We start from the raw sequence: 23,368 nt of genomic DNA on the forward strand, positions 1-23,368 counted from the left end.
GAGTCTCGAAGCCTTTGCTCAGAGACAAGTCAGGGGAATATTCTGCTCAGGGATGTCTTGGTTTCAATGTTAAAAAACAAACAAACTTTGGGACATTCAAACACTAAGTTTGACTAAGTTTTTCATGGCCCAAATTCCCAATGTGCACGTGGTTTTTCTTGCACTTGCAGAGATTGAAGATGTATCTTTTTTTTTTTTACAAGAACATAAAATAGGATCTATTATGATATCCTGTGACAGCTGCAATCTGTTGACAACAGATTGGAAAATCACACAGGAGCTGTTTTGGTGGTGTTTACTTTCTGTGTCTTACACAGATTACAAGGCTTGAACTACACCATTATAGATTACTAACATTTGCTTATTCCAAACACCACACTAATTGAATGCATAATGGTCATTTATTAAATGATAAGAAATTGTGAATTCTCATCTTTTGTTTTCAGGTCAACTCTTTGGTTTTACATGGATCCAAAGTACCAACTTTTTCAATGGTTTTCGAGGCTGGCGGGAATCCTGCATAACTTTTTGCTGCAACAATAGCTCCTTAAACTAGACCAAAGCTGAAAGCTGTCTTCTTAACATCAACCATTCAACCACCTGCAGACTTGAAAGGTGGCTGTCAAAAGTGAAGCTGTTTCATCCTTTATAGAAAAAAGACTCTGTGGGCAGCTGGACTTCATATCTATAGTGACTGGTCTTCATAAAGTTAGAGAAAAGTTCAAGAAAGTATCAAAAACTTCCCTAGAAACTTCTCAAAGTCAATCTTGCAGCATAATCCACTTGTCTTTTGCATCAATATCCTCAGTATATATTAGCAACATGGAATAATACAAAATGCACTGCTAGTATAAAAAGAGATGATGATGGTAATACATATAGGAATAATGACAACTGAAATATTAAAGTTAATGTTTGAAGCATGCAAAATTGTCTGTTTTTGACAGTAATGTAAACCATCCCATGTAAAACCTCATGCATGGATCAGATTCATGAATAATGGATTACAAGCAAGAAGTAGCAAGATTGTCTATCTGAAAGATGCTTTCACCATATAAAACGTCTACATTTTGAATATTACATTTCACTCAGGCCCTCTACACTAATAATAATAAAAATAATAATAATAATAATGATGATGATGATGAATCTGATTTATATAGCGCTTTTAAAGGTAGTCTAGTTTGAGGTACTCAAAGTCGTTTTTCACAACACATGAAACAAATACAGATAGAAAAAAAACAGACAACAAACACAACAGAAATGAGAGTTTATGATAGTTCTGGTTTGGCGGTGGGAGTCAAGTCTTGTAAGCTGTCTTGAAAAGGTGGGTTTTTGCCATTATCTACAATAATGGCATGATTGAAGCAAGTTTAAATAAAACACCTTCCCTCACTTTAAGCTATTCACATAGAGCATCTTCAGCTTGCAAAATGAGATGAGTTATAATCACATACAGTCTGTAATTTACAATCAAAATATTATTAGGTTGCAGGGTGAGGAAACAGAAATCAGGGCCTACATTTGCATCAATTTAAAAAACAAAACCAACAAAATGTCTTCCTTCATGTCGCAAACTTTCTCCATTATGCAAATATGTTTTGGCACACTATTTACCACTGATTTATAATGAATTATACAAACATACTTAAGGCTGGAAATATAAATATTCAAAAAACAAACAACAAATACACACACAGTGGCAGGAGGGAGGTGATAACATGATTGTCTGCCTCTTACCGATTACACTTCCTTTTCCCACACACCTACTTTGGTACCACCTGTAACTTTTTCTTGCCCACTCCCAATACTTATATACTCCCCCCTCTTGGGGTCTGACAAAGCCTAATTGGTGTTTGGCTGCATCAGCGACTCAGCAGCAGACTGTTCGACCCACCCCGTGCCCTGCTGGAACCAACCTACCAATTAACTTCTTATTATCCAGACAAAGGGGTGCTTTGCTTTAGATCTGTGTGTGTGTGCGCGCGCATGCGTGTGTATGTATGTGTAGTTGTGTGTGAATGGGAGAACAATAATATTATTACAGAGACATCTGTGTCTTTTTCTGTCCAATGCCTACTGTAGTGTGTGTATGTGTAACTATGTGTTTCTTTGTGAGAGGGGACAACAGAAAACCTGTGCATGCATTTATGGAAATCAGCATGTGTGTGTGTCAATAGGTTGAGGATTAAAGTCTGCTCATAAATATGGATAACACATGTAAAACACAAGTATACTTTAGTGTCACTGTTGTCATCATCACTGATCCCTCAGAACATATAACAGACCAGGGGACAGTGACAGGTGCATTCACATCAGGATGTTGTTTAAATAGCAGATGGGATTAAGAAAAAGTCAATATATGTGTTTGCACAATGTCTAGGAAGCAGGAAGTGGTTGATAATCTACCACAGTGTGTACGTGTGTTTGCATGTAATCACGGATAAATATCTGTGCAGACATGAGATTGAATGTGTTTAAGAGTGTGAGTCTTATGTCAGAGTGTGTGTGTGTGTGTGTGTGTGTGTGTGTGTGTGTGTGTGTAAATCACCTTGTCCAGAGAAGCTGTCAGACCTTTCACCTCTATTTCCTCCTCTCTCCTCCCACCCATCCTCTCACTCCTCTGAAGGAGGCGTCACACTTACCCAGTGTAGCGTGGTTGTAATATTTATCACTTCAATTTACATTTATTTTTTTTATTTTTATCTGTATTTACAGCATATATGGTGTTCCCTCTCCAGTGGTGAACTGTTTTTATTGTTTTTATTTTCTCCATGTGGATAGAATAAATAACACAACTGCATAATACAACACAGCAACACAAGCTGCATTTAGGCAATATGCATTAAAAACTGATTGGATATATAATACACTAATAAGCAATTTCAAACACAACCAAAGTCTGTGTAAAAAGGCGTTCAGGGGGAATGGATGTGTCAAACCAACTCCGGATTTTGATCCACAAGAACTGCTGTTTATGTCTCCCGGGCAGTGGTGGAATGTAACTAAGTACATTTACTCTAGTACTTTACTTAAGTACAATTTTGAGGTACTTGTACTTTACTTGAGTATTTCCATTTGATGTAACTTTATACTTCTACTTCATTACATTTTGAGGCAAATATTGTATTTCTTACTCCACTACATTTAGCTGACAGCTTTAGTTACTTTTCAGGTCAAGATTTAACATTAAAAAACATGATCAATTTAAAGTGATTAGACTTTTTTTTAATTAAACCTCATTATAGTATATTAAGTAGTTAAAATGAGCCCTCACAATCTGAGTAGATCCATTCTGCATAACGAGTGCTTTTACTTTTGATGCTTTAAGTACATTTTGATGCTGATACTTTTATACTTTTACTTCAGTAAGTTCTGAATGCTGGGCTTTTACTTGCAGTGAAGTAATTTCACAGTGTGGTATTAGAATTTTTACTTCAGTAAGGGATCTGAATACTTTTTCCACCTCTGGTCCTGGCACACCAAAACTCAACTTTGTTATAACCATGTGCTGTAACCCAAACCACAACATTTTTCATAAACTTAAGCAAGTACTTTGGGTGCCTAAACCTAACCAAGAAGTTCTGCTTAACAATATTAACATCATGCTTAAAACAACGTTAAATAAACTTTTAAACAGTGAAAGTACGACTATTTCACAATTTTTTATGGAATAGTCGTATTTGTCACAATACCCATTTAGACAATTGGTGTTATCTACCCCTACCTGTCAAGTATGACAGTTCTGAACCTTGTCTTTGTTGACACAGCCATGTGTTTTAGTCACCATGTGCCCCGGGCCTCGCCCATGTCCTTATTTGGTACTTCCTGCCTTTGTTCTTTTCCCGCCTTTTTCTCTGTTTACCTGTCTGTCATTTGTGCCAATCAGTTGAGTTTGTCAGATCGTCACGGTGTGTACCATATGCTGCCTGACTTCCACAGGCAGTGAGATTAGTATTTAGTTTAAGTTTATATTGGAGAGATTTAGGAATGTCTCTGTTCTGTTTTGAATCCTGCCTGGTTTTGAAGTTATCTGCCTGCCTGCCTGTTAAAGAACCTTGCCTGTACCAGGACTCTGTTTTCGCCTACTGGACTGCCACTGAATAAAAACCAATCAATGCAAGTACTTGGATCTGCTCTGGATTCCCCACCTAAGGTCTGACAGTATTTCATAATACATCCCAATATCTCAGCAGTTTCGCTGTTCAACCTGTTCCATCCAGTCCCAGCTCCATCACCAATTATCTGCAACATTTCTGCCTACCTGCAGGTTTTGTGAGATTTCTAGTCATACACAAAGACCTTCGGGATTCAATAAATTTGCCTCAGTTTAGTTAACCACTTTGCCATTAATTTCATGGACACAATCTAAAATAGATTGTATGTACTGAAGCATCAAACGGACACTGAAAGACTACTCTTACTGTATCAACAGCATCCCTTTGCATACAGACCTTTGGGCTATTCATTAAAAATCTATCAGCCTATGTGCTCCCTTTGTCAATTAAACATCAAGCAGACTTCGCAAACTTGGTCAGTCTATCGAGCATCGAGTCGACTCATAGTACCTTTGGTAAATTATTCAACATCTTGAAGTTTTCATGTTCCTTGTAGCCTGAAGTATCAGAACACTCAGTAAGTGAAACAATGATAGCGGCTGATGTTCTAATTATTAACTGCTTTCATGATTTCTAATCCTCCTCCATGAGGTACGTTTCTCTTGTGACTTCTGCTTCACTTCTCATTCTTTCTCTTCTTCTGCGTGACTTTAGGCTGTATTTTTAAACTCTGTCTTGGCACCCGTTCTTTCCCCTCTTGTTCCTTCTGTCTTGTTGTCTCTGTGTCTCTACCTTTGCGTTCTCTTTACCTTTAACCTGATGCCCTCTTTGTTGTCTCTCAACTTTTCACCTTTTTCCTCCCATTTCTTTCCCCTCCTCTTCATCTCTCTCTTTCTCATTGTCCTACTTCTTCTCCCCATTTCCTTTATCCCTCCTTCCATCTTTCCTTTCATGTTTCTGTCTCTCCACCCGTCTCTGACCTCTGCATGTCCACGTCCATTAGCTTTCTTCCAGACCTTCTTTCTTCATCTCTTGCACTTGCCTCATCTTTCTGTTCCCTTCAGAGCTGGCCTGACAGCTTAGCTCTTCATTGCCTCAACCTTTACCCTCACAGCTTATATCACTCTCTCCCTGCTCCTCCTTTCCTTGCTTTTTTCCCATCTTTTTGCTTTTTCTATCCTCTCTGCTCCTCTGCACCAGCGTCCCACATCTCATTTTGTAGTTTTATTGCACCTTGTTAAATTTATTGTGTTTATTCTTGAGATGAGAAAGTACTGTGTTTATACAGTATATATTTACAAATAACTTCTCTTTGCTACAACTTGGGCTTACAAGTGTTTATCAGTTTACACATCCAGGATGGCCTTTGTACGTTTTATTGTTGTTGCATTCCTTGAAATGGATTCTCATCCCCCAGCTCTTTGTGTGTGATACAGACACACAGAGCACAAATTTTGCTTTGGTTTTGGACGTATCAGGAACGCTATGTCATGTTCCAATAGTTACATTCATAGTAGCTTGTCAAAATAAATCTCTGTGTTCATAAGAACTTAACTTTAAGTTAACTTTAGGCAATAAAACCACGTCACCATGGTTGGGGTAAAAGAACAGGGTCAGGGTTAAAAACAACGACTTCCCCACCTAACTACTAAATTCAGTTACACACAACAAGATATCCAACTGAAACGTGAGAATAGAACGTTCGTCAATACCAAAACGACACATAAGGGTTTCACGGCTCACGGTACAGAGCGAAAAACATCACACAAGTCATTATACATACATGTATGGTTTGTGGTTGTAAACAAGGCTTTAAGACAGTTTTTCTTGAATATAGGCTACAGAACCAATGACCTAGGTTTAGGGCAAAAAACTTCCTGGTGAGGTGTTATAAAAGACAGTTTAAACAGTAAATAAATGTACATTAATGCCGGAAGGGAAGTTATTACGAGGGTGACTTACACAAAAACAGAAGTTACGTAGAAAGTGTAAGTTACATAAAAAGTTGTTTACCGGCAGCGAAAAATGAGATACGTCTCCATATTTCACCGCCCGCTGCCATCTTGCTGATGCAAAAGTGATTGACGGCCAAGAAAAGTTTAAAAGGGCGGATTCCCGTATTAGTTGGAGGTTGGGGTGGTGTATGGGTCGAACAAGCGGCAGACTTTCACCCAGGAGAGCAGGATTTGCATCCCGCGCGAAAGCAAAAGTAAACCATTTTTTCCTTAGGTTGCGTTGTTAACGTACGTGGATCACGTCTTTGAACATAACTTACGTTTTTTATGCAACTTGCGGTAGTGACACATGACCCTTGTAACTAGTTAATTTCCGGCATTTACGTCCATTTATTTAGTCTTTAAACTGTCTGTTTTATAACGCCTTACCACAAGTTTTTTTGCCCTAAACCTAGGTCAGTGGTTTTACAACATAAATTCACAGGAACTGCAGCCTTTTTTTACACCCACGGACCTTACATGTGTGCTTTTTTTAGAACTTCTTGGGAGGTGGAACCGGGCTATAACACAAAAAAGAGGGATGAAGGTGATGTTTGGGTGGAATGACTGGAGGTCAGAGGCCTCTTCTTGCCATAAACACATTTGAAAGCCTTTATTGACCGGCTCATCTCTGTGAACAAAGCATTTTGGCAATTATTATCATGCAGAGCTGATTTGGGCTGCCGGCCAGGTGGGAGCCTCCCTCTACCTGAGCTTCTGACTCCCTTTAATACATTTGCTAAACAGCTGATTCTGCTGCATACAATTGTACTTAGATGTAATCTATACGGTCCTCTGCTGTGTAGGAAGTTGTTTTGCTGATCTAAATGCAGTTCTGAGCTCCAGCAGAAGACAAGAGTTGTGGTTATGCCCTCAGGCTGACGGGAGAATATTAATCTTAGCCATAGGTGCCTTTTTTATATTCTGCTCTGAAGGGTTTTCCTTGATCTACAGATATCTGACTGTATGAGCAGATACCGGGTGTAAAGAATGCCAGTGCAGGCTGCAGGATGCAGAGGAAGCTCATAGGTATTGTGAAAGTGATAGACATGCCGTGCTGCATGTCAAATACATGGAAGAAGGGTTGATGTGCACCGTTCCAGCAAAGCAATTTTTGACTTCTCGTAGTCTGAAAGACTCAACATCAAACCACATAAAAAAGCCTTTATATAATATCAGGCTTCTCTGCTTGCAGGATCCGCTTGACATCAGCGATCTGTATCTTCAGTCTCAAAAAAGGAAGCACACCTGAATTGCTTAAAATGATCTGATCTGCTATGTATTTCCTTAAATATATCTATTTCTATAACCAAGTCAAAAGAATCCTTTCGCCTCTTTTTTCACTCTCTTCTCTCCCTCATTATAAAAGTCACAGTCACAGTGTGACTTTTGAATATTAGAAGATTAGGCTGACCTTATAATAAGATGAACAATCTATATTACAGCCATGAGCTCAGTGAACCCGCTGCACTGAGTTAAAGAGGCCAGAGAAGCTCTCACCTCATTTAATAAAGTCATCTGATATCCGTGTTGACGACTGCAGGTTTGTGCCTCGAGGACGGCAATATTTGAAATTCAAGACCGGTTCCTGTGGAAATCAAACAAAAGGAATAGAATATCAGCCACCGTAGATAATGACCAACTGACAATGAACCAATTAAGATAAAATATGAATAATATATGGGTGAACATCTTAAATGTCAACCGGATAATGTAAATGTTAACTAAATCATGTACAATATTAGTACGGGTAGATAAGAGGGCTTGATAACATCACATCTTTACTAGCGAAGATGTATTCCATATCTAAATATTGATAATGGCACATTTTTATCATTTATCATAAAAAACTAAGATAATGAGTTCATCTTTACAGTAATGAGAGCAAAAAAAGGCAGAGAAGTTATATATTTAGAAGTCTAGAGGTCTATATTTTCAGCATGTCGAAATATTACAAAAAAATAAGTTAATACAAGTTTTTTAAAGTATAGGGCACCTTGACCCGCTTGCTCTGACATTGTTGCAGCAGACAGGATAATACGGAGCTTTTTCACCACAAACTGTTCTGAGAGGAAACAGATGTCCTTGTGCAGGAAGCACAGAGGTGAGCAAAGTTCAAATACCCATAATCCTCGACATAAAACCTGGCAACGCGAAGATCAGAGTGACCCAACAAACTGTGAAAATCACCTTCAACCACACAAATTACTTTCACTTTCCTTTAGCTGCCACATGTGGATGCTCTGGGAATATCCAAGAGATAAGTTATTGTTAGATGATAGTTAGTTTAGCAGATAGCAAATCAACCCGTGTCGTATACACCACTTGTCCTAAGGGTCAAAAGTGACCCGCCTTCACTAAACCCCTTAAATAATGCAGCTTGATTGAAATGTAAACCCCAAATCTATTTTGCATGAAGAAACAACCTGTCACTCATCACAAACTTTGCGAATATCGAGGTTTTCCCTCTTACAGTGCAGAAAAACTGGATTAAATCAGTGGAATCAACTTGTTTTTATTACAGCACACCTGTCATAATTGGTTTACTGTTTTACAAAAGTAGGGTTTATTTTGATTATTTCTATTGCTAAAGGTACTGCATAGCAAGCCTGCATGCATGCATGATTTTTATGTTTTTTTGTGGTATGAACATGATTTTGAGCTGCCGGGTTAAAAAAAAAGACCCCTAAGACAAGATTTGTACCCCGTTAGTGTGCAGCTTTCATGGAAATATGAACAAAGGCAATGTTTTACTTTTTCTTATGTTGGGCTCATTCTAGGAAAAGTGATCAAATTTCAAGTTGAAAAAAGATCAGTAAGGGGGTTTCCTCTGCTGTTAAACATGGTGGCGGGTCATTTTTGACCCCTAAGACAACACAAGGTTTAAAAACTGTGATTAGGTATTGTACTTAATTAAAAAAAATTGAATTTACATACAGCCTGACCATCAGGAAAAGTTTTTAACTTAAATATCTAACTTAAATCTAACATTTTAAAGTACCCTCTAATCCTAATATGATACATATATTGAATATGAGCTCATTATCATATGACACTTATTGAAAGTAGTGGAGAAAATTGCAAACTGTTTCTCTTAGAATGATTATATATTGGTTCTCTCTGTTTTCTCCGTGTCTGTGTGGGTTTCCTCCGAATTTTAGTGGACTGTAGGCCGCCTGTAGGTCTGAATGTTAATGTGATCAGTTTTCTGTTTGTGTAATAGATAGACTGGCAACCTACGGAAAAAAAATAAGCTCCAGCAATGTCTAACCCTCGAGCACATGTTGGTTAGAAAATGCATTATGTTTATTACAAATTACAATTATTACAGACAAGATTTGCAAAACTTTCTGCAACACTTTATTTAGACTAGGGAAGAGTTATAGGAGTGTAACCGTCCCACGGTGGTTCTACTAGTGCTATAAAAATTAACAGCACAAACACGCCTGGCCCTTTGTAATCTTCCCTGTCCCGTATTTGATCATTTATCAAAGAGGAGGGAGGGCTGTGCATGAGGATGAAGTGTATCTACTGATTATTGGGAGTCTGCTACGCTAATAATGGGAGGGGTAACCAGGGTGAGCATCCACTCTGGCTAAATAGTGATGGATGAATAGGTATTAAAATCCTGCATCAATTATTAATGGATTCCCTTGTTATAAATCACCCGCGAGGCCGTTTGCTCGCATGTTTATGTGTGTATTCCGTGTGTGTGTGTTTGAGCCGAAGGAGGGCTCTCTTCATGAATAATGAACATTCAATTCTCACCTCGACCGGGGATTTCACACCTTTCAAACTCAAGGGAGGGGTGTGTGTGTGTGTGTGTGTGTGTGTGTGTGTAAGAGAAGATAAAAATTGAATACAGGGTGCTGATGTGTGTGTTTGTGTGTGAGACAATGTGCATGTAATAGAGAAGGAATGGGATAGAGAAAATGCATTAAAATGAGATCAGTCTTGGTCAGAGTTATTTTCCATTTGTGTTTGTGTGTGTGTGTGTGTGTGTGTGTGTGCAACCCTCTAACTATGCGTCATTCTGAGTCTTGCATTATTCAGACAGCGGGTAAGAGGCAGGCTGAGCTGTTACCTACATCGTGCTCTTACGATTATGTTTGGATTTGCGTCAGAATGATGGATTCCCAAATGAAGAAGCGTCTTCTCCTCATTTCAACTTGTTTTTCCTGCCTGCGCAGAGAAACGTACACCACTGTCTGCCACGCCAAAAGTCCATTATGACATCAACCACTGCTGTAAGAGCCTGTGAAGGGATCCAAGAACATATCTATTATGTCATTTCCTGACATAAAAATACCTTTTATTCTTTTCTCTTCCTACCTACTACTTTTTTTTTGGTTCTGTCTTCTTATTGTCTGTCTGTATTAGTTGAGGTTTATACGCTATTGCATGTATTTCAGCTAAAACAATTGTAATTACGGATCAATTGATTAGATTTTTACAACATAAATTGACAAAATGTCACTTTTAACTGTAAATCATTAACGTTTAAATACATTTCATAAAATGTTTGCTCAAAAATAAGGATTAGCTAGTTTTTGACTAACTGATAATAAAAAGAAGCATTAGTTGCAGTTCAAGTGTCTGTGCATGTAAATTAAGCCTGGTCTCCTTAATTATGTTGCCATACAAGGAAACTGCAGTCAATAACACTGTCAAAAATGTATTTTCTTGTGTAGCAAATTGACACAGTGAAAAATTATGCAAATATAAAATATAGCACTTTAAACCAGGAGGCCCCTGTTTATGTCCCATCTGGGACCAAAAGTCAGCATTGACGGCTTATAAATAGCTTATAAACCATCTTACTAACCATCTACTTTTGTTTCAGTTAACAACATTGTAAAACTGTGACTGTAAGTCAAGGAGAAAATACATTTTCATGGAAATATGAGTGGGTACGCAGTTTCATTTTACAGGAATATAATTTGATAGGAGACCATCATATCACCATACCAGACCATCACTGCTTCCATTCACATTAGCTGTCTCTTCTCCCTGTCCACTGTTTGTTTTCATCAGAATCAATTTCACACTGAACCCTGCTTCAAATCTATCCACAACTATTATTCAGTCTTTCATCACAAGTTTCTAGGCTCCATTGGAAGGATATCCCTATATGACTGTATGGCTCCTAATACTGTATGGCTACGCCCTTAAAAAATTATGACATCAATTTAGGATCCAATCACCCAAAAATGATCATATATCTCATCAACTTCTTGTTCACATGATGTGTATGAAGTGAATTTTTTAACTTTTTCAAATATTCCTAATAATCTCACCTTAAAGAAATGTAGTCAGAAACTTTCTTGACAATACTCGTACTTTCAGCTGAAAACTCCATCATATTTCAAGTTGATTCTGACATGCCAGGGTCATTTTAATCTCCTTCGGGCTGATATTCAGTGTTTCACACCGCTCCTGACTTCTGCACCCGTGAAGCAGCATCATGTCTAGGTCACATGAGATGATTGATGATCTCTGTAGGGAAACTCGATTCCTGGAGCAGTAAAAAGCAATGTGATTCAGTGTGGGACACAAAACAAGCACACAAAGTAAGTAAGTCATAAAATAGATGTTGGAAGTTGAAATGTGGAACCAAGGAAAATAGAAAATTGTGGAAACAGTGAAGAAGATGCAACAGGTGTAACAATATTACAGAGCCACTTTAACAAATGCTTCACTAGTTTCAGAGGGTTTTTTAGATTCTGTGTGACACATTATTATTGTCAGGTGTCTGGACTGATATTATCTTCACTGGAATAATCTTTTGAAAAATCCTTCAAAAAGTTGATTCCATCACTTCCTTTTGTTTATATAGGAGTAAAATAAACATTGCTATTGTTATAATAATAATAATAATAATAATAAAGAAATAACATATCATGTTAAGCAGGTTATAAAACTACCGATATTGTGGATGTATTTTTTATAATTCCTGCTAAAAAAAAACCCAACCAGAGGTTTTTCCGACCCAAAACTAAGGTCCACAGGAACATTTTCAAAACTAATAATCTTAGCAATCAAAACGTTCTGGCTGTTTTAAACACACTGTTAACATTGTGAAGTGGTCTCAATTTTGTTTAGGCATCTAAACCACTTCTGTAAGGTTAGGATAAAAAAAACTACATGGTTAGGGGGGTACAAAAGATTTTTAAAAATAAACGTAACTATTGGAAGTGAGGTAGTTACATAGGTAATGCATGGGAGTTAAGGTTTGTTTAGTGTCACATGAACATGGACGACTGTCTCCTGGGTGAAAGTCCTGTTTGTCGTGAACTTTGTTGTTTTTTATACTCCTTATCCTAACTTCCCCCTTAGCTTTGACACTCCATAATGTCACTTCTGCCTTGTCAGTCCTCATAATTACTCTGGCCACTGGAGGACGTCAGTAACTACAATCAATGTTATTCTAAGCTGCTGTACAAATGACCTATTGGGTTGTTTTTTGGAGGACCGTCTCCCTGATCTATGTAATGTCAAAAAACTCTCTGCACACCCATATCCCTTTTCCAGTGTACTAGTAAAATCATAGACTGTATATAAATAATGGATGTAGTCACAGTGACGTCACCCCTTGGTTTGTGGCCCGTTGGAAGCATCGAGTTCAGCGTTAGACTCGTCGCCATCTTGTTTCCGATACGGGGATCAGACCATATTTGGACTATGGAGGAGCGAGAGGGATCTGATCACTGACTACAGCCTCTCTACACCTCAACCTGACTGAGCGAAGCCGCTGCTAATTCATATGAGCATTAAAATACAGTCAAAGGGTCAAAGTTATGAGACCAAACTGCTAAATGTCCTTTTTTTTATATGTATATAACGTTATATACAACTTTATTGACACATTGCCATGGATACACATTGTTCTGCTTCTCTCCTGATGATTGCTCACCTTGTTAGCCACCTGTCAATCAAAGGTAGCCACGCCCCAAATCATATAATTCTTTATCTTCTATTTTCTTCTAAATGGGGCCCTTATTTGAACTATTAACATCAAATTGTCTTGAACAAGATTTTTTACTAGCGATTGAGATTATAGTGACCTTAAAAAAATTTCTGAGGTAATTAATCAAGTGAGAAGTTTTCTCATTTTGCACTGAAATGAATGGACATCATTTTTTTGCAGCCAAACTTAGCACCCCCTACTGGAATTTTTGGGTAGAATGCAGCTTAAGGCACTTCCTGGTTTGCCTCCCTGCTCAGACACGGAGATTGCCGCCTGAGTGAAATACAACTCAAGTGGTTGATTTCAGTTTACAGGGTTCCAATTGTCAGAAGACACTTGCTATTACTAATAAAACATTTTGGAAAAATTTAAATTCTAACTAAATTTTCTAAAGATTTGATTCCCCTAAATAATACTTTGTTTGTTTGTAATCTATTTCTAAATTACTTGCTTTCTCTCTCTTTACTTTAATGGACAACTAACACACACACGCACACACACACTGGATTAATAAATACAGGGAAGAGGCTTTGTGTTTAACCCTTTTGGCACCTAAACAACATTTCCCTCTAATTAAAGCTAATTAAGCAGCTTTTACAGTGACATTATTTTGTACACTAACCCACCAACAGCTAATCCTCTGCACCCTAAAGTCACTGGAGAAAACTAACATTCCCTAACCTCCTAGTATCCATCATTAGCAAACACATTAGCCCCCTGTTAACCTCATGCTGAAGTAAATAGCTGAAGCAATACAGCCTGCAGAACTCAGAGGCTAAATGAGAATAATGGCATTTCAAAATAATGATAAAATATGATGTAATGAATATAGTAGATCATATGCTTTCATACATTGCTGAAATAAACATGAAGATTTGAGTGTTCAATACACACCACTGTACAGGCTGAGGCTGCAGAGTGGAATATTAAACAGCACACTCATTTATTAATGGATTTCAGCATGTCTGCGGAACATACAAAGGCATCATCCCAAGACACCGCCATGACAGAAAGGAAGAACCGTTGTTTGTATTTTCCAGATAGAATATTACAAGATTGCATCAGTCTTGCGAGAGCTGCTTTAAAGGAAATTCAGTGTTTCCTAACAAAGTGTGTGTATGTGTGTGTGCGTGCCTGTGTGTGTGTGATAGCTTCGCTTCTTTTAAGTCTAGAAAAAAACAGAATACAGCGGGCAGTTTCCGTCAATCACTGTAACAATTGATTGAGTGTTCATTAATCCTGTCATATAAAGCTTTATGTGCATGATTTGTTGCTAAACAAACTTTTTATGGAAGCATAGGAGCATCTTACAGTCAGTACTCATGTTGAGGAAGCTGCACATTGAACATTATCCTTGGGGATTTTCTCACTCATTGCTCATTGGTGCAGCATTATTTGGCTCTATGAGCTTCATAATCAAAGAGAATATTAATACCCCTGGGATACTTTTTATTTCAAAACACATACGCCTAATTGGCTATTTATACAACGAAGTTCAGGACCTTTTGCCATATAAATTTCTTAGAGCATAGTCACATAAAAAATAAGGAAAAACAAGGAATTTCAAACACTTGTCTAATATCTGCTTCTGTATCTTGGCAATTTCACAACAGAATAAGTAGGATAACCTATGTCCACCATTCTTAACACACAGCTTGAAGTTCTCTCCTGGTACTAAAGGTTTTCCTGTCATTTTGAAATCATTGATTTCCAGGAATATATAACTCTTTTTGAGTGATGGAAGAAGTATTCAGATCCCTAACTGAAGTAAAAGTACTAATACCACACTGTGAAATTACACCACTACAAGTAAAAGTACAAAAGTATCAGCATCAAAATATATTTAAAGTATAGAGTGTAGAATGGACGCACTCAGACTAGTTTATATAATGCAAATATATTATAGGATTATTATAATGATGCATTTATGTAAGCAGTTTTTCACAAGTTATGGCTCATTTAATCATTTGATTAAAAAATGTCACTTTAAATTGATCATGTTTTTCATGTTAAATCTCGACCTGAAAAGTAACTAAGGCTGTCAGCTAAATGTAGTGGAGTAAAAAAGTACAAGAGTTTAAGTACAAAAGTATAAAGTTAAATCAAGTAAAGTACCTCAAAATTATACTTAAGTACAGTACTTGTTACTTTCCACCACTGCTATTTTCACAAGGAATCAGATGTTTTTCCACCATTCATTTTAACTGTAAATAACACAAAAAATAATTTAAATGAACTAATGTTTCTGGTTACATACAGAAATGATCAGGCAGTAATATTCTGTTGTTCATTCTTGTATTATTCTATTCAGTAAGGTGGAAACTTCTTTCTGCACACTGTGTGCATTTCTTCCATATTTGTGCATGCTAATTTCAGTCTTTGACATAACATTGAACCTGCCACTTCTTTATACTCTATTGATAATGTTAAACTAAAACTGGCCATATCTAATTGCCTCCCTTTAAATACTTTATTGCTCATACTGTGTGTGTTTTTCTGGATGTGCACCTTACTGATTGGGTTCACTTTAATTTTTAATTTAGCCTTGATACATTTTATACCACTGTTTGAAAGGGGCTTTTGTTAATATTTTTTAAACCAGAATATGTCCTTCTTAAACACGCCTCGGAGCCCTGCTTCTAATGAGTTGTCCAGCGTACTTTTTATATCTGTATTTGACAGCATGTTCTCTGTATGAAGAGTCAATCGATCCCTCTGCAAAGAAAGAACGCCGTGTGGTAGGAGGCCGTAAAAGTCTTGCAATTCACTCTGTAAATCAATGAGACACACATGGCAGAGACGAACGCAAACATTTCATGGAAACTAATCAGGGTACAAGTAAGAGATGCATGTACAGTGTGTGTGTGTGTGTTCTAAACTACAGCTGAAGGCTGCTGCAGTAGCTTGAGGATAATCTATAATGAAAAAAGGATTGGTCATGTGAAGAGAATGGATTTTCCACCTTGCCATTGCGCCGTAATGGTTACTGCAAGGTATACCTTTGTATTGGTTGGGCTGCTCTTTGTAATTGCATGCATGTAAGGTTAAGACTGTGTGTTTGAGCGGTGTTTTTATATATATGAGGCTGTGCGGAACATCGGCCAGCTTTTCTGAGGTTCTATATGTGTCTGATTGCCTGTTTAAACATACAAATGTGTGATTTTTATATAGGTGTGTGGGCACAAACGTGTGTATGTGTGATCATATGTGAGTAGGCGTGTGCATGCGGAAGAAAGGTAATTGCTTCTCGCTTAATTCCTTCCTCCATCCGTCCATATAGGAGCTGGATCCAACAAAGGAAGAAGGGCAGCTGGTGCGAAGAGTCGTTTGTCAGCCATGTTGAAACGTTTCTAATTGGATTTCCTTGGCAGCAGCCGTGGATGGCAGGATGGGGGGGAACTGCAGAGAGTGGAAGAAAAATGAGACAAGTTCATTTAGTCTCTTTGGAATTAGCTTTTCCCTCTTGCTGTATTTGAATTTAAGTAAAGGATCCAATCTGGCACAATGCACATGCATTTTTTGATATGATGCATTCTTGAAAACATATGTACTGCATGCTTGTTGAAGTTTGCACGGTCATCGTTCTTTTCGTATAACAGAACTTTGGATTGAACATGTTCCTTTGGGTGTCCTTTGATAGCAATCAGACTGATGGCATCAGATGTTTTGCGTTCAGTACGAGTGATTCGCAATCATGGTCATCACGACCTGCAGCCTTTCATGGCACCCATCTAATCAGAGACTTATTCTCACGCTGGACACCAGGTGAATGCAGTGAAGTATCTCAGATGACAAAACAACAGCTGTTATCTCACCTCTGATGACCTGAATGAGGAATGACTGCAAAAAAAAAAAAAGCCAGTTTTTGTGACCTTTTCTTTTACTGCAGCAGTTTATATCACCATTTGAGTTGCATGGCGTTGGGCAATCTGGACTCTTTTGAGCCTAACCATAAAGTTGAATTAACATTTCCGCATTAAGGGATTTATGGCGGCTACATGTGTAGCCTCTGTAGCTACGCCAAAGGCCTGCTGATGTAGGGCTGCTCAAAAATCTAACTACATGTCTGGCCTTCAACCGCCACTTGAGGATCTCAATAACTGTGACCTTCTTGTGTTCTCATCTTCAAGTTTCTGATGGTGCTTGAATACAACTTAAAATATGTTTAAAAGTGCTCAGAAATATTGTCTTTTCTAGGAAGAAACAGTGAACAAAGCTTTTTTTGTGAAACCACAAAAAACAACATCTGCACCAAATACTATAATAGAGCATTAAACAGCATTTTCATGTAAGATACATCCATATAGTGTTGTCAAGGTGCTATCAATGGGAGAAATCTGATGCCAAACCATGAAGCCTACATATACAAACCATAAGAACATGAATCAACATAAATGGTAAATGGACTGCACTTATATAGTGCTTTTATCCAAAGAGCTTTACACTACAGACTGCGCTCACCGTTCACACACACATTTATACTGGTGGCCGAGGCTACCAGGGCACACTGGTGTGTTTTAAGAAAGGCTGGTTTTTGGTCTGAATGTCCGCTAAGAGTCTATAAATCAGGCTAAATCAGACGCTGTACTCAAGTGATGATTGAGCTAACTATAAGACAATGTTGCTGAAAGCAGGGAAAAAAATGTTCCATCTTAAAATTTGAATGCTAACATGAACGTGAACAAGTCTCCTGGGTGAAAGCCCTGTTTGTTTGGCCCATTCTCCACTCCTCCCATGGACTTTGCTGTTCTTTGTACTGACTTCCCCCTTCGCTTCTACACTCCATAATGTCACTTCGGCCTCGTCATTCTTCATACTTACTATGGCCACTAGATGGCGCCACTAACTACAACTGCTAATTCAATCCAAGTCCTTGTACAGCTGGGGCTAATAGGGATGTTATTAATTGATGATGGTGATGTTGCTACATAAAAAGTCTGAGGATCACCAAAGTTATCACAGTCCATCCCGAGGGTAAAACTGGTTATTTCACATCAGCCTTGTAACCTCTGCCCGTCCTACCACTTGTCAGCTGGATCCTATTCCTTCCCACCTGTTTCAGTCTATTGCTCCAGATCTCCTCCCGTTCCTCTCCCATCTTATCAACACTTCCTTGACTACTGGCTGCTTTCCTAACTCTCTGAAGGAAGCAAGGGTGAATCCTCTCCTAAAGAAATCTACCCTCGACCCATCCTTAGTGGACAACTACAGACCCGTCTCTCTCCTGCCGTTCCTCTCCAAAACTCTGGAACGGGCTATCTTCAATCAGCTGTCCTTCTATCTGCATGGGAACAACCTCCTTGACCCTCACCAGTCTGGTTTCAAGAAGGGCCACTCAACAGAGACTGCCCTTCTCGCTGTGACTGAACAGCTTCACAAGGCGAAGGCGGCCTCTCTCTCACCTGTGCTGGTTCTACTGGACCTTTCTGCAGCTTTTGACACTGTGGATCACCAGATCCTCATCTCCACCCTTCACCACCTGGGAGTATCTGGCTCTGCCCTCTCTCTGCTCAAATCCTATCTCAAGGACCGCACCTTCCGTGTAACTTGGAGGGGTTCTGTTTCAGAACCCTGTCTACTCACCACCGGGGTCCCTCAAGGCTCGGTCCTTGGTCCGCTCCTCTTCTCGATATACACCAACTCCCTTGGCTCCCTCATCCACTCGCATGGCTTCTCCTATCATAGCTATGCTGACGACACCCAGCTAATCTCATTTCCCCAGTCTGAAACACGTGCAGCAGCACGTATCTCTGCATGTCTGGCTGACATCTCCCAGTGGATGTCCTCGCACCACCTCAAACTCAACCTGGGAAAGACTGAGCTCACTGTCCAGAACACAGTGGTTGCCTCCACAGAAACCGCCAAAAACCTTGGCGTAACTCTTGACAACCAACTGTCCCTCTCAACAAACATCACCGCCACTACCAGATCCTGCAGATTCTTGCTGCATAACATCAGGAGAATCCGTCCGTTTCTCACCCAGAAGGCAGCTCAGGTCCTGGTCCAGGCACTGGTCATCTCACGCCTGGACTACTGCAACTCCCTCATGGCAGGTCTGCCTGCCAAAGCCATCCGACCTTTACAACTCAATCAGAATGCAGCTGCTCGATTGATCTTTTATCTTCCCAAATTTTCACACACAACACCCCTCCTCCGCTCCCTCCACTGGCTACCGGTGGCTGCGCGGATACGCTTCAAGACTCTAGCTCTGGCGTACTCTGCTGCTAATGGTTCAGGTCCTACTTACATCCAGGACCTTGTCAAACTCTACACCCCTGCTCGTCCTCTACGCTCTGCATCAGCCAAACAGCTGGCGACTCCCACCCTGCGTAGGTCAACTCGATTCAAAACCACTTCCAGACTTTTCTCTGTCTTGGCTCCCAAATGGTGGAACGAGCTCCCCACCGACATCAGGACCTCAGACAGCATGTACATCTTCCGCCGCAGGCTGAAGACCTATCTCTTCCAACAATACCTCGGCTAAGTCATGGTCACCTAACAGATATATTAAAAAAAAAAAAAAAAAAAAAGCTCTTCTTCTTTTCTCTTCTTTTCTTCTTTAACATATAGCACTCCTTAGCAATGACAGTTAGCTCTTAAAGTTATGTACTTACTCGATTCCTGTGGTCTATGTCTAGTACCATCAGGTTGAATGCACTTATTGTAAGTCGCTTTGGACAAAAGCGTCTGCTAAATGCCATGTAATGTAACATATATTGGTAATGGTGAGAATGTGGATATTTTGTTCTTGCATTTTCAGATTGGGTTTTGGAGTGTTTTTGTAGCCCTGTGAGACACTAATGAGCACAAGTGCCTAACAAACACAATGTATTGGTGACTGTTTGATCTCTGTCTCTCAGTAGACCTTAAAAACCCTTAAATGTTTCCTTTTTTTCTTTTTACGACTCAGACTGATGCCAAGGCCGGAGCCAAAGGGCAGACAGCACAAGTCCAAACAAACAAGGCAATCCAACACAGACAGGCAGCCAGACAGATTAACAGCACCCGTATAATTAGCTCCTAGAGCTATGTGCGTTGTTTTATTATGCCTGCCAGTGGTCAGGAATGCACACAGCGAGCTGCTGAGAGAAAGGTATTCCGGTAAAATGGCTCGGCCTGGCACTCATCTGCCTTCTCTGGGTATTATTGTTATTGCTGTCTGAGCGGCTGATGAGAATGACTATAGTTGCAGGGAAGATTCTCATGCTCTCTTTTGATGGCTTAAAAGTTTAACACAACAAATCAAATATTTCATAAATGACAATTTAATAACCCAGGTAAAGTATTTTATTTTCATAGTTTCATATCATTCTGTAGCTTTACTTTCATACAATAACACCAAGTAATAAACACATTAAGTCATTTGTGGACAAACAACAAAAGAACTGTGTTCTGTGAGGTAAAAGTTACAATTTTTGTCAAAGGACTGGCTTTGAAGAGAGCAGTATGTACTTCTGTTGATGGGAGCTGCAGCAAAATGTATTTAAGCTACCTAAACAATTCAATATTAGTTTAATTGTTAACTATATTAAAACTATTCTCATCCCTTTAACTTGCTGTTGGACAAGTACATCTATCTTAACTTGCAGAACATGGGAGTTGTTGGTCTACGTTACCGTTTATTTATCTTATCTTGTGACTTTCAGATCTGAACTAACGTGGGGTCCGCAACAGTAAATTCTGTGCTGTTATTTCCAAACTTCCATACAGTTAATGTTGACTCTGCTTGTGCCAGCTTTCACAGCTCACTGTGGTAACTTACGTCATTGCTTTTTGCTAAGGCTGAGTGACCATTTCTATTACAAAAGCCTGGAAAAGAATTCAGATGTGGTCGGTCTTGAATACTATTTTAATTTTAAAAGGGATTTTTGAGTGTTCAAACAATTATTTTTCTAAACATATTAAAGCATGATGATAACTCTTCGAAATCTTTACAAACAAAAGTTTAACTTCCACTTCATCCTTTTGTCTTTCTTTTTTTAGTCTCAAGATACTGCTGATAAATGGCTGTAATTCATACCAAGCTCACTTTGGTGTTATTGGTACAATAATGTGCAACAATATAACACTAGTTATTAGCATGGATGTTGGTTATGGCTCTGTATGAATCTATTTAATCAAGCCATTTCTCTCCACAGAGTTTGTCAAACTTGCTGGAAATCTTGGAAATCGATGTTATTACTATGTATCTGAGGTTTGTGTGTGTGTGTGTGTGTGTGTGTGTGTGTGTGTAGCATAAGCCTTCACAGTGCAGTGGGACTTCTGAAACATTGTTTCTAATATAAAAAAGCTCTTGTCATCTTTGTGATTAATGTCTTTCTTTATGAAATAAGTACAGGATAATGCAACAGGCTGCTGTGCTTTGCACCATGGTCTTTGTTCATACTGTCAGTCCTTTGTTGCAGCAATAACCACACACTTATTACCGTACATTAATCACTGAACACAAGGTAAACTAAATGAAATATTCCAAGATGAAAAATCCAACTGGATTATAGTAATTAAATGTCAACATATTATATTTTTAATTCTACATCACTACATCATTTAAATGATGTTCAAACTACTTTACAGGATAATACAGAAATATAGACATAGTGTAAACTATGTATAAAGAGTCATTTCGGTAACTTAGATACCCTCAAAAGTCAGTCAAGGCAAGAAACAAGAGCACCTAGATGATCAGATAGATTCTATCAAGCTAAATTAGCTAAACTTTAAACTGTAAAGTTCTTACCGAAACCATTTGATCCCAAACATGCACCTGACAACAGACTTTTGACTGATACATTGCTTCAAGGCCTCCAATACAATCACTTAAGTCAATTGTTCAACTCTCAGCCCACAGAAGTGTTTTTAATTGGTCCCTATTGGTGGCAGGAGATCAAAACATAACCATTGCCATTTAAATACAAGGTTGACGTTGTGAAACTGTTGCAGATATTAGTTTGGTTTAGGCACCAAAACTACTTGGTTAGATTTACAAAAGAGATTGTGGTTTGGGTTTAAATAAATATGTTTGTAAGTACATGATATTGTTATAAATATGACGTACAATGTAACATACTATAAGTCCACCCTGATCTCCCTGGACGGATTTGTCTCTCTTTATACTGAGTCACTTCCTCCTTTGCTCCTGTCGTACTGTCTGCAGCCACTAGAGGTCACTGACACAATAAATGTAAATATGGGCTGTAATAGAGTCATTTTAAGGGGGAAGACAGTTTTGCATACGGACAGTACAATTTTTTTTTTTTTTTTTTCAAATCTTCAGACAAGACAAATGTCATTGTGAGAAGCTTCAAAGCCAACAGCCCAGTCTGTCCTACACTATGGATGCCCCTTTCATGTTTATGGCCTGTAAGGTTGTGTGTTTTCCATGACAGTGGTAATTTTTACCATGTTGTCATTATAGTTCAATCACATGGGAAACTTTGAAAGTCTAAAACAAAGCACATAAAGGGCCAATAAATATTTTTCCTCATGTCGAACAAAATAACTGTGCTACTGGACAGATGTGAATTAGATGTTGGGGTTATTAGGATATCTTTCCAGAGTAAGTGAATTAGCATATAGAGGCGTGCAGTGTGCATACAGATGAAACTCTCTGGAGATATCTGTGCCATTCAAAGCTCCCACTCATATACTCAATCAGAGTCTGAAATCAAAAACCGGTCTGTAAAACAGATTATTTATTTGACTGTCAGGTCTAATGTGGGAGGATGGAGTTTATGGAAATATGAATGTTTAGCAATGTCAGTAGGTTACATATATTAATACTTAATATATAAAATAGCTGATGGAGTATACTGCCATGTGTTATAATGCAAAAAAATCTCTGTTGCACATCATTGCATGTGACTCCTTTGCTCTTTCTGCCACAGACATTCGGGTAAAATACAAAGACTTTTGCATATTTTACAATCTAATAGAGTTTGTCTTTTAAATTATATTAGATTGAAGCAAAATCACCAATACATACAAGAAATGTTTGGAGTTAATGGCCAACTGCTATAGCAAATAGCTTTTATTTTTTTTTACTGTAAAAGTCAATAATGAGTGAAATTTACACATTGAATGAAGTGAAATTTCAAAGAAGAATGGTGCAATACATTGCACTCACATTGCCACCACCACCACACCCTGGAAACACAACGCTAGAGACGTTTTAATTAGCAGTCTCAGTGTGACACAGAAATATTGTCAATGTGTCTCATATCAACTTTCCTTGTGTATCCTGAGCAGAGGAAACAGTATTATTACCTCTGCCAATTAGGTTACGTCGTCAGTGTCAGCAGCACTACAGAAAAACTACTGGCATCATTTTCATGAAACATGGTGGGAAGGGT

The sequence above is a fragment of the Centropristis striata genome, chromosome 1, assembly GCF_030273125.1.
Source record: "Centropristis striata isolate RG_2023a ecotype Rhode Island chromosome 1, C.striata_1.0, whole genome shotgun sequence".
Lineage (NCBI taxonomy): Eukaryota > Metazoa > Chordata > Actinopteri > Perciformes > Serranidae > Centropristis > Centropristis striata.